The following is a 9,603-nucleotide window of genomic DNA, read 5'->3' as shown; positions in this document are numbered from 1 at the left end:
AATATCCATTAACACTTCTATTGAAATCCGGTTTGAAGGTTGTAGATATAGATTAATCCCTATTATGCAGAGCTTACCAAAGGATACTTTACATGCTATGAATTTCGGAAAATCAGAATCACTGGACTGAATTGGATAAAGTGGTAAGTCCTTTCTGACACACAGGAGCACTCTGCTAACTGCACCTTGACGAGACGTCTTGTATATGTCACATAATTTGAAAGGCGAAAATTCTGATTGATTCCCGCCTCATGAAAGCAGAGTATTGGAAAGTTGTATTGTAGAAGCAGTTTACGAAAGTCAGCACACTTCCTTCGAAGACTGTTGGCATTCCACTGAAATATGGAGGTATTTTTGTAGCGGTTATTCATGTACTGCATGCCGCACTTATGACCCAATTGTTGACACAATAGTGCTTCCAGAGGCAACAAGGCTTTCACTTCTGGTAGGTTGTTTGCTTCCGGCAGAGCAGATAGAATTGCCTTTAGAGCTGCGAATTAAGCATTGGCAAAATCAGTTGTGTCACCGATGCAGTGGTACGGTGGTTATTAACTGGCGTTATTTCTGCAGTAGGTGCGTAAGGTCTCTGAGAATAATGCGTGCGAATATTGGAGCTTTCTGGTGCATTACTTTCTGCCTGTTGTCGTGTGGGTTTCCGTAGCACTGACGCATAATACTGGGCGCTTGACTGTTATCCTCTTGGTTTCGTCTTTTGATTGTACGGTTGTTTGTTCGCTTGAGGAGGAATACCTTGTTGGTTCTTTTGGCTGTGGGGGTTCCGGTGCCCGCTGAGGTGGGTGATCTTGCACTGGATGAACGATGTCAAGGTTTGGGGTGGGTTCATTGCGTCGCGGTTGTCTTCCATGGATAGGTTCATGTCGGAGCATTTGTACCGCTGCCTTGTCCCGAGGTCAGCCTGAGTAGGAGGCGGCACGGCTCCCCGCACAGTTCGCACATTTAGGCTGAAGAAGTGGCTTGCATTCCTTGTGGTCATGGTCTTCTGAGCAGATTTTGCACCGACGTGTACTGAGTTCACTGTTCCGTGAACGTTCCTTCATCCCATTGTGAACAAAGCTTCTGTAGGGAAGCCGAAATGCCTTTTAGATTTAATCCTTTTTAGTGCTGCTTTTGGTCGGTGTCCGTCGTTTTATTGCTTCATGGTGTTGATATTTGGTATTTGGTATGTAAACATTGTTTTCCATGATTGGCTCTAGATCTAGTGGTGGACAACGCGACAACACGTAAATCATATGTTACATCACTCAACAAATAAGTATTACTGAAAGTATGAAAATCCTGGTTGATAATATGGAAAATGTAAACTGCCATACTCCAGTTATAGCAATGAAAAAGATTGCGAACATGACAAGTCTCGAAAACATTTGCTTCGATTGCTGGGCCTGCACAGAACGCTCGTAGGGCTGTTTTTTGAAGGGAAAACAATTTAAAGGAATCAGTTTTATTGAATGTACCCCATACTAGGTTACAGTATACAAGATGGGAAGGAACGAGAGCAAAATATAATTGTTTCTTTACTTGTTATGGAAGAAGATGCCCGGTACGATAGATTACAAAAATCGATCTGGCCATTTTTATTCTAATTTAATTAATAATGTATTGTAGTGTAATGTAATAAGTAATGGGTAGTTTTGGACTCATTTCAATCACCTGCGAATCTTGAAGGTATAGTAAAAAAAAAAGAATTATGTTTGAGTTATCAGTAAAAAGACCGCTGCAATACCAATGTATCTCTCTCATCAAACTGAAAGGAAACCTAGACCTCACTCAATGATCACTACCCATTATTACGCTACCAAGCACTTGTATATCCTGCACTATGTTGGGATCGGAAGAGAGTATGAAATCTATTCCATTTCGTGTTGCTCCATTATGGCTTTTCCAGGTCCACTTCCTGTTGCTGCCCTTCCAGAGGGAGGTATTCATCATTCGCAGTTTATTTCTTTCCGCGAATTCTACCAACATCTCTCCCCTTATACCATTTCTAGCATCAATGCCGTAGTTCCAGATTGCTTTTTCCCCAGCCTGAATTTTTTTCCCCTTTTGCATTGAAGTCGCCTATGACTATAAGGTATGCGGAATTTACGCCTTTCTCCTTGCTAATTCAACATCTTCATAAAGTTGTTCTATTTCTTCATCATCATGACTTTAAGTTGAAGCGTAAGATTGTACTACCTTTAATCTATATCTCTATTTAGCTTTATTACGACGACTGCTACCGTCTCACTAATGCTGTACAGTTCGTCAATTGTTCCGCTGTGTCCTTATGTGTTAGAGGTCCTAACCCGTAATTTCTTATATGGAGGACACTTGTAGCAAAGGACGTGGCCGTTAGTCAACAGTGCATAAGCCTCATCAGTTCTTCAGCCTCACTAAGGCCAATAATATCCCAGCCAATGGCTGATAATTCCTCAGAGTGTCCAGCTAAGCTATAGCGTCGCTCGAGAGGGTTCGCGTGTTAAACGTTGGCAGGTTCAGTTTCCAGTGTTGGCCTGTCCGGATCCAAAGGTTCTTAGCACTCTATGCCGCGTTGCAGGTCTGACCACGGCCTTAACGGGTCTGGTGCTTCGCAGCCGTTGGGGACTGAAAGCCGCGGGTTAATTGCAAGAGTCACGAGAGATAGAGTGGACGAATACTGCACCAGGGAGGCCAAATCCTGTTCTGATGAGGGAGTGTTCTTGTTGAAGTTTAGCGGGTCTTCTTAATTTGGTTGCACCTGGACTAGCATAGGCCAACTGGCTCTCGGCCTTTTCATTTTTTCTTTCTTCTTTTTTTTTTACCAGCGTCTGGCGCCACTCCAACCCTGAAATATGTGGACTGGACGAGGATTCAAACTTGCAACTTTCAGGTTAGAGTCCCGGTGTTCTACCTGTGCTCCAGGCCACCACATCTCGTTCCACATAAGCTCCATCAACTAATTAAGTGGAACATATTTGCTAAAAAATATTCCAATTAGCGGATGGAACTCACGGGCGACGAGACCAAGATTTTAGCCCACGGTGGCGGTGTCCATGAGCCAGAAAAAAAAATGGCCTACAGCAACACGACCACAACAAACCACGTATGCACACAGCCGCCTCGACGAATCCGGCGTCCTTGCACCGGGGCGCTCACTCTGGAGAACGCGTGTATACCTGCTTGTCATACACCGATGCACTCGTATAGACAGAACACGCGGGCTCGATCGGATCACGGGCCTTGTGTGTACGCACGCCTTCTCCAACGCGACTCGAAGAAGGACAACACCAGGCGTCACACACGCGCGCGCGCCATGGCCGTCGACATGGGAGCGTCCGCCTGTTCCGGCGGCGCTCGGGGAGCGTGACCCGCGAAATTCGTCAGCGCCACTGGGCCGTGTCTAATGGGCCGTTTAGCGCGTTGCGCAAGCGATGATTCACGCCGCGCTGGGTTCGAACTCGAAAACAATGTACATCACGTGCCTGATCTCGCGCGGCGGGATACGTAATGCGTGCGGCCCGTGAAAAAACGCGAGGAAAAAAAAAAACATAGCGAGAGTGGTCTCCCGGCGCTAACGAGCCTAGGTTACGAGGAGTTACACGTTTGGTGATTCCTTTTGGAGCTGCGGGCGTTATGCAGTACGTGGTTTCGTCAGTGAAAGCGAATATCGGGGTGCTGTTAGAACCCGCAAGGATTCCTTCACGCCTGATTCTCTTGGACTCCACGGGCCAGCATTGCGATATCCTTATTATCAGTAGGTTCACTGAAAAGGTAAATATAGTAAACAGAGGGGAAATGAGGGGAGTACAATGCTGAAAAACAAAGACATTCTGTGAGATTTTGTTACGAAAATAAGGGTTTATGTCAATTTTTTTTTTCGTGACATGTTTTGTATCTGTCGCGTTATCTTTTTCGTGTTAGGGGTAATTTTATCATATCTTTCTCTGTAAAACGCTGAAAGTGTAGCACACTAAACGGAAGAGACGGAGACAAAGTCAAGAAAAATACAAACGCAAATATCCGTGCTTCACCCCACTCCCCTACCCTTTCCCAGTCTCATGTTTTTGCAGCCTAGAATGATGCTATTTACGGGATACAAACCCTCCCAAGACCTACATTAAGTTGCATTTCGCTTTTGTAACATTTCGCTCCATCATCATTTATTGTGTTGTTGTCAATTTGTGATGTGTTGTTTTTACTATGGTGATTTTCTGGGACTAGTTACATATTTCTATGTTTCTCACGGGAAACTGAGTGGCCGGTTGCTCCTCCTTGTGCCTACATCTCAACCGTTATTCACTTTAGAACAAAGAAAGAAAGAAAGAAAGAAAGAAAGAAAGAAAGAAAGAAAGAAAGAAAGAAAGAAAGAAAGAAAGAAAGAAAGAAAGAAAGAAAGAAAGAAAGAAAGAAAGAAAGAAAGAAAGAAAGAAAGAAAGAAAGAAAGAAAGAAAGAAAGAAACGGGCAAACAAATAGGCAAGCAAGCAAGCAAAACAAACAAATCCGTTTTAACTGAGAAAATGTATGCCCTCCGGCATCACTTGATTTGTCTGTTTGCTTGAAAATTTAGTTGCGGCAGGTTTCTTGCGTCTTCATGATCTTTCCTTGCTTTATTGTTTATCTATGGGTTCACTTATCGGAGGAACACACCACATCTTTTTAATTGCACAACCATACGACGAAACTTTTTATGAAAGCTGAAATTTCTTTCATACTCGAAACGAGAAACACCGAAAATAACGATTCTTGTAGAACACGCATGTCGACAGTCGGTTCCTTTATTGCAGCTACGTTCACTCAGGACTAGAGAAAAATACAGCAAATTATTTTATTGGAGATGGCAGAATAGAGATATAATACAAAAATTCCGTCATTCCTCCTGCGGCCTTTAACATGCGAGAACCAATTTTTTATTTATTTATTTATTTATTTATTTATTTATTTATTTATTTATTTATTTATTTATTTATAACAATGAAGTGTACAGATTATGGTGTAAATTCATTGTCATACATATTTGGCCAAATGTAGCAAAATGTAAGATATGCAATATATAACATAGTTCCTTTCAGGTAGCTTCTAGATGTGCAATCAGATACTGTTACGTCTCAACATGGCTAAGGGCATTAATTATACGTTTGCCACGAGGCAACCACCACCCATCCATGAGCGCCTACTAAGAAGTAAACGCAGCGTTGACACTGACTGTTGGCGAGTCCGCAAAAGGCACCCACCCCCACCACTATACCTGACAGCCTGAACTAAAGATGAAGAGGGCCAACGTCAAATGCTACCGAAGCACGGCGCCGACCTTGGATTCCCTGGTTGCTATCCTGTCACATATTCCATGACATCGGCGGTAGGAGTGCTGCTACGGCAGGAGTGCATCGGAGGTGGGGGCGCTGCGGAACGATGCGATATCATGGGCGGGGTATCGCAACCGATTCTATGGCTGTGATTGGCCGCGATACAGTCCTCGTATTCTCCATTCAACTCGCCTTTAGGGAAGACGACGGTATTAAAAGCGGTGACTTTTCGCGTACGACGGTCCTGATGTTAACTCGGACGTTTATCATATGCTCCTGCATGAAGTGGGCTTTCGTAACTGAAGCCTTGTAACTAATGTCAAATAAACAATTTTTCCTTCATTCCTACTACTAGACGTATTCGTCGATGGACTTGGTGGATTCCAATGCCCTAACGCCACCTCGAGCCACAACAATACAACACATATCTTGAATAAAGGGAAAATGAGACATCCACCCGTTCGTATAGCATTTGCTACAAAGGAAACCCATACGGTTTCCTCGAAAGAAAAGCCTCATAGTTGAAGAAAAATTCGTCCTGGTCCGGGACTCCTGGTCCTGGTCCTTTGTAGCAATTGCTACGAACAGGTGGATGTCTAATTTTCCCTTTATTCATTACTTCTCTCCACCTTGCGGGTTTCCGCAGAACTACTACGTCAAACTCTTGTCTTTGCTTCGCGTTGTCGACAAATTCGACTTCACCCTGCCATCTGCTAGCCGCCTGGTTAGCTCAGATGGTAGAGCGGCTGCCCCGGAAAGGCGGTGGTCCCGGGTTCGAGTCCCGGACCAGGACGAATTTTTCTTCAACTATGAGGCTTTTCTTTCGAGGAAACCGTATGGGTTTCCGTTGTAGCAATTGCTACGAACGGGTGGATGTCTCATTTTCCCTTTATTCATTACTTCTCTCCACCTTCCGGGTTTCCGCAGAACTACTACGTCAAATACATATTTTGAGAGGCAGTGCTAGTCAAAATCATACGTATACAATTTAACTATATAATACAGTTACTGAAAGCATGCAATCGTTTATTTTCGATGCGATCTAACAATATCATCAACATCGTTTTACAGAAAGTGATTGCTGGAGATTTTATGCCAGTTGAAAAATCAGTTTAAGTTGTAGTTCTGCCTCTTTGCTGAGCAAAATTCGAGCTTTGTTTTAACATAAATATCAAGCATCCAAACAGCTATACTTGTTGACATATTTGTGGTGTTCAGGAATGGACATGTTAATCAGCGGGGTGAATTTGACCACCTATTGGCGAAAGAAAAACTCATTTGTGCATTGGAACAATGTTTGACTGACGAAAACATTTCGGTGCGTGAGCTAAGGATGCAGAAGGAGGCGAACTACGAGTATACATAGCACTGCACCTTTCTCTCCTCGTCATGATTTGCTGCAATGTTTTATAAGTTCCACGCAGAAAGCCAACGACCACAATAGCATGGTAAGTGTGTCCTATCGCAACTTTTCGCCGATAGCCGCTGCATCGACGACGACAGCCTTGCAGACATCCAGCGAGGCCTTAAATATTACGTCTGGAGGACGTCACAGAGGGTCCCCGATAAAAAATGCAGCGTCGCCCCATCATGCGAGACGTTCCATATGCAAACGACAAGTTCACTAGTCAGCAACAACCCGTAGCCTCCACGGTTCATCGCAGCGCATACATGCGCATTGTATTTAATTATTCGATAGAGGCGAGCTCGCTATACCTCATGTGCAGTCAGTCGTTCAGCTTGAGATCGGACTCCAAATTGAAAAACCCAGCCTCATCGCAAGCCAAGCTTCGCCACCAACGGAATCTCTTCTCTTGTTTGATTATACACGGAACAGTTAAATGCTTACAAATTACGAGCAGGAACTTTACCCTCCTTTCTCGAGGTTTCCCAACAATTCACCAGCGGTTTTCTCTATTCCCACGCTCCTGGAATCACAGAGGGGCACTTAACCTCTCCTGTCCTTTTCTTGCAACAACGCGTATATATGTATACTGTACACTGTAAACGAAAATAAACCCACCTGGGAGTTTTTAACAGGTGATGTACCCTAAAACCTCCCCTCCTCAAATATTTACTCCGATGTATGGGAGCAAAACAGCGCCATTCCCTCGTTTCACTCCGCTGGCTAGCTGCGGGAGTATTAGGGCGACATGACGCGATTTTACTCCGCTTAAAAATCTTGTTCTCCCGTGAAACTCCGACAGGGAGTTTTAAAAACTCCCCTCCTCCGAAAGAGCTTGGTCACGTGGCGCTTCCCATGAGGCTGTGCGCCTCGCCAGCGACCGGGCGCATTCGGCGGAGTCGGCAGTGCTCATGGCTGACGGTTTGTTTACATTTGTGAAGTGTCGTTCCGTGACAGCGTTTCGTCAATTTGTTTCCCGTATTTCCTTCCAGAAAGTGTTATAGGCATGCCTGAAGCTCGCTGTTTCTCAGCTTCAAGTACGTTAGCTCTGATCACTTCGCTGACAACGATGAATGTGAGAGCAACGTTTTCAAGTGCGGAAAAAGGCTTAGGTATACCTCGAAGCTGCTCACTGGCTCGTGATGTCGGCTCAGGTTCTGACTGTGTTTTCGTGCTGCGTGACCCTGGCTTGTGTTGTTCAGTACGTGAAATGCGACTTTTATGTCCTTTTGGGCACATGCTGACAACGTCCGGTCTAATGTTTGAAAGGACCGCGTAGCAATGGCAACAGCAGCCACTGTTCGAGCGACGACGTCCGTGCTAGTCGCACATGTATGACGTACCCCAAGTTCGTTGCGGTGCTGTGTTGCCAGTAATAAAAATCGGAGTGCAAGCAACTGTTTTTATGTATCTGCGAACGGATATTTTCACCCGAAGAAAAACGGTAGGACATAAGTATGCGTACTGTAAATAAAGCTCCTTATTGAGCGATGTGTATCGAATTGTTATCGCGCATATAGGTTTTGGTCACGTCATTGCTTCCGATATTGCATTAACATTACGCTCTATCCGAGACACTGATTTAGACGCATGCCTGCTCGCTCCGAGTTTAAGCATTCACTCGACAGATCAGCTATGTAGCTCCTTTTCACAACCGAGAGATATTGCTTGGACGCGGAGCAAGTAGTGCGGTGTATAATATGTATGACTGCGCATTTTTCGGTGTTACGTCGGCTGCTGCGGGTCATGCTCACACGTAATGATTTGTTGCTACGCTACCACTATATCGCAAAAATTTAATTTTGCTATGAAGCAGACGCACTTACATTTTTCTTGCTTACTGTAACTAACGCACTACTTTATGGCCGCGAACGCCGGCAGTGTGCGAAGTCGCTCCAGCACTCAGAATGGCATGCTAATTGTGAAAATTTACGCCATTAACTTTTTTCTCTCACTATTCTGAATTAACAGTTTTGTGTTGATTAAGGTATTCTGTTAATATCAGAGAGGCACATCTCGTATGAACGAGCATGGGAGTCGTAATTCTGAAAGAAGCACAGCTGCTCCCTAGGCGGTTTAGAGGCCCACAGTATCGTGGCTATATATACTGGCACCGTTGCTTCTTGGGTATCGCATGTACGTGGGATGTCTTTCAAGTTTCTGCATTGGGCGTTTCTGAGATGTTTGTGTATGTCATGATATATGTGCTTTCATTGACTTGTTTCGTCGAATTTGACGCGGTCTCGTGTGCATATTTCGAAATTTGACCAGCACCTCTGTATGTAAAGATGTTCGCGCGAACTCACGCGATGCCTCTTTTTATACTCCCGTTGCACCTCAAAAAAACTCCGTCCATTGCAAAGCAAAAAAGAAAGAAAAGATAGAAAAAATAACTCCCATAATTCCACGCGAAAATTCCGCTCGCACGGAGTAAAAATTCTACTCCGATCATACGGAGCATAATAAACTCCGAACCGGGGGGTCGCTATAGGACAAGCGTTATACTCCCACGTCGGAGTTATTTCCGTTTACAGTGTAGTGCTACTTCAACGGGAGACTTATCTTGATACATAGCCATCAAATGGACAACAATGTCCATGTATCGAACACGTCCAACATGTACTTACGGCGAAAAGCTTCGCTATTCTGCATACTTAGCCATGCATGGATGCCTTGTATAATGCCGTGTTTTCCGCTCATTTCGGAGCTAGTCATCAAGAGAGCATCGTTATGTAAACAGCCTCAGGCGACTCGTTGACCCTCGCTTCGAACGCAACATCGTGTCGGGGGCGCAATCTTTTCCATTCTGACCTGCTTGCCCTAAGTGAACACTATATAACCGGGTGACGAGACTTCACCAAAAGGTATGAGTGTACATGCGCCCTCCCTTTAATAAAAGCGGCGCCTTTAGAACCCCA

General features: G+C 44.6%; 1 non-coding gene across 1 annotated transcript; it reads left to right on the top strand.

The window, feature by feature from the left end:
* Window positions 1–5,999: 5,999 nt before the first annotated feature.
* TRNAS-GGA (transfer RNA serine (anticodon GGA)) lies at window positions 6,000–6,074 on the top strand. Its single transcript has one exon. It is a non-coding gene; the product is annotated as a tRNA-Ser (tRNA).
* The last annotated feature ends 3,529 nt before the right edge of the window (window positions 6,075–9,603 follow it).

This window comes from Dermacentor albipictus, chromosome 10 (genome assembly GCF_038994185.2).
Source record: "Dermacentor albipictus isolate Rhodes 1998 colony chromosome 10, USDA_Dalb.pri_finalv2, whole genome shotgun sequence".
In the NCBI taxonomy this organism is placed as follows: domain Eukaryota; kingdom Metazoa; phylum Arthropoda; class Arachnida; order Ixodida; family Ixodidae; genus Dermacentor; species Dermacentor albipictus.
This window is presented reverse-complemented; position numbering and strand designations above follow the sequence as displayed.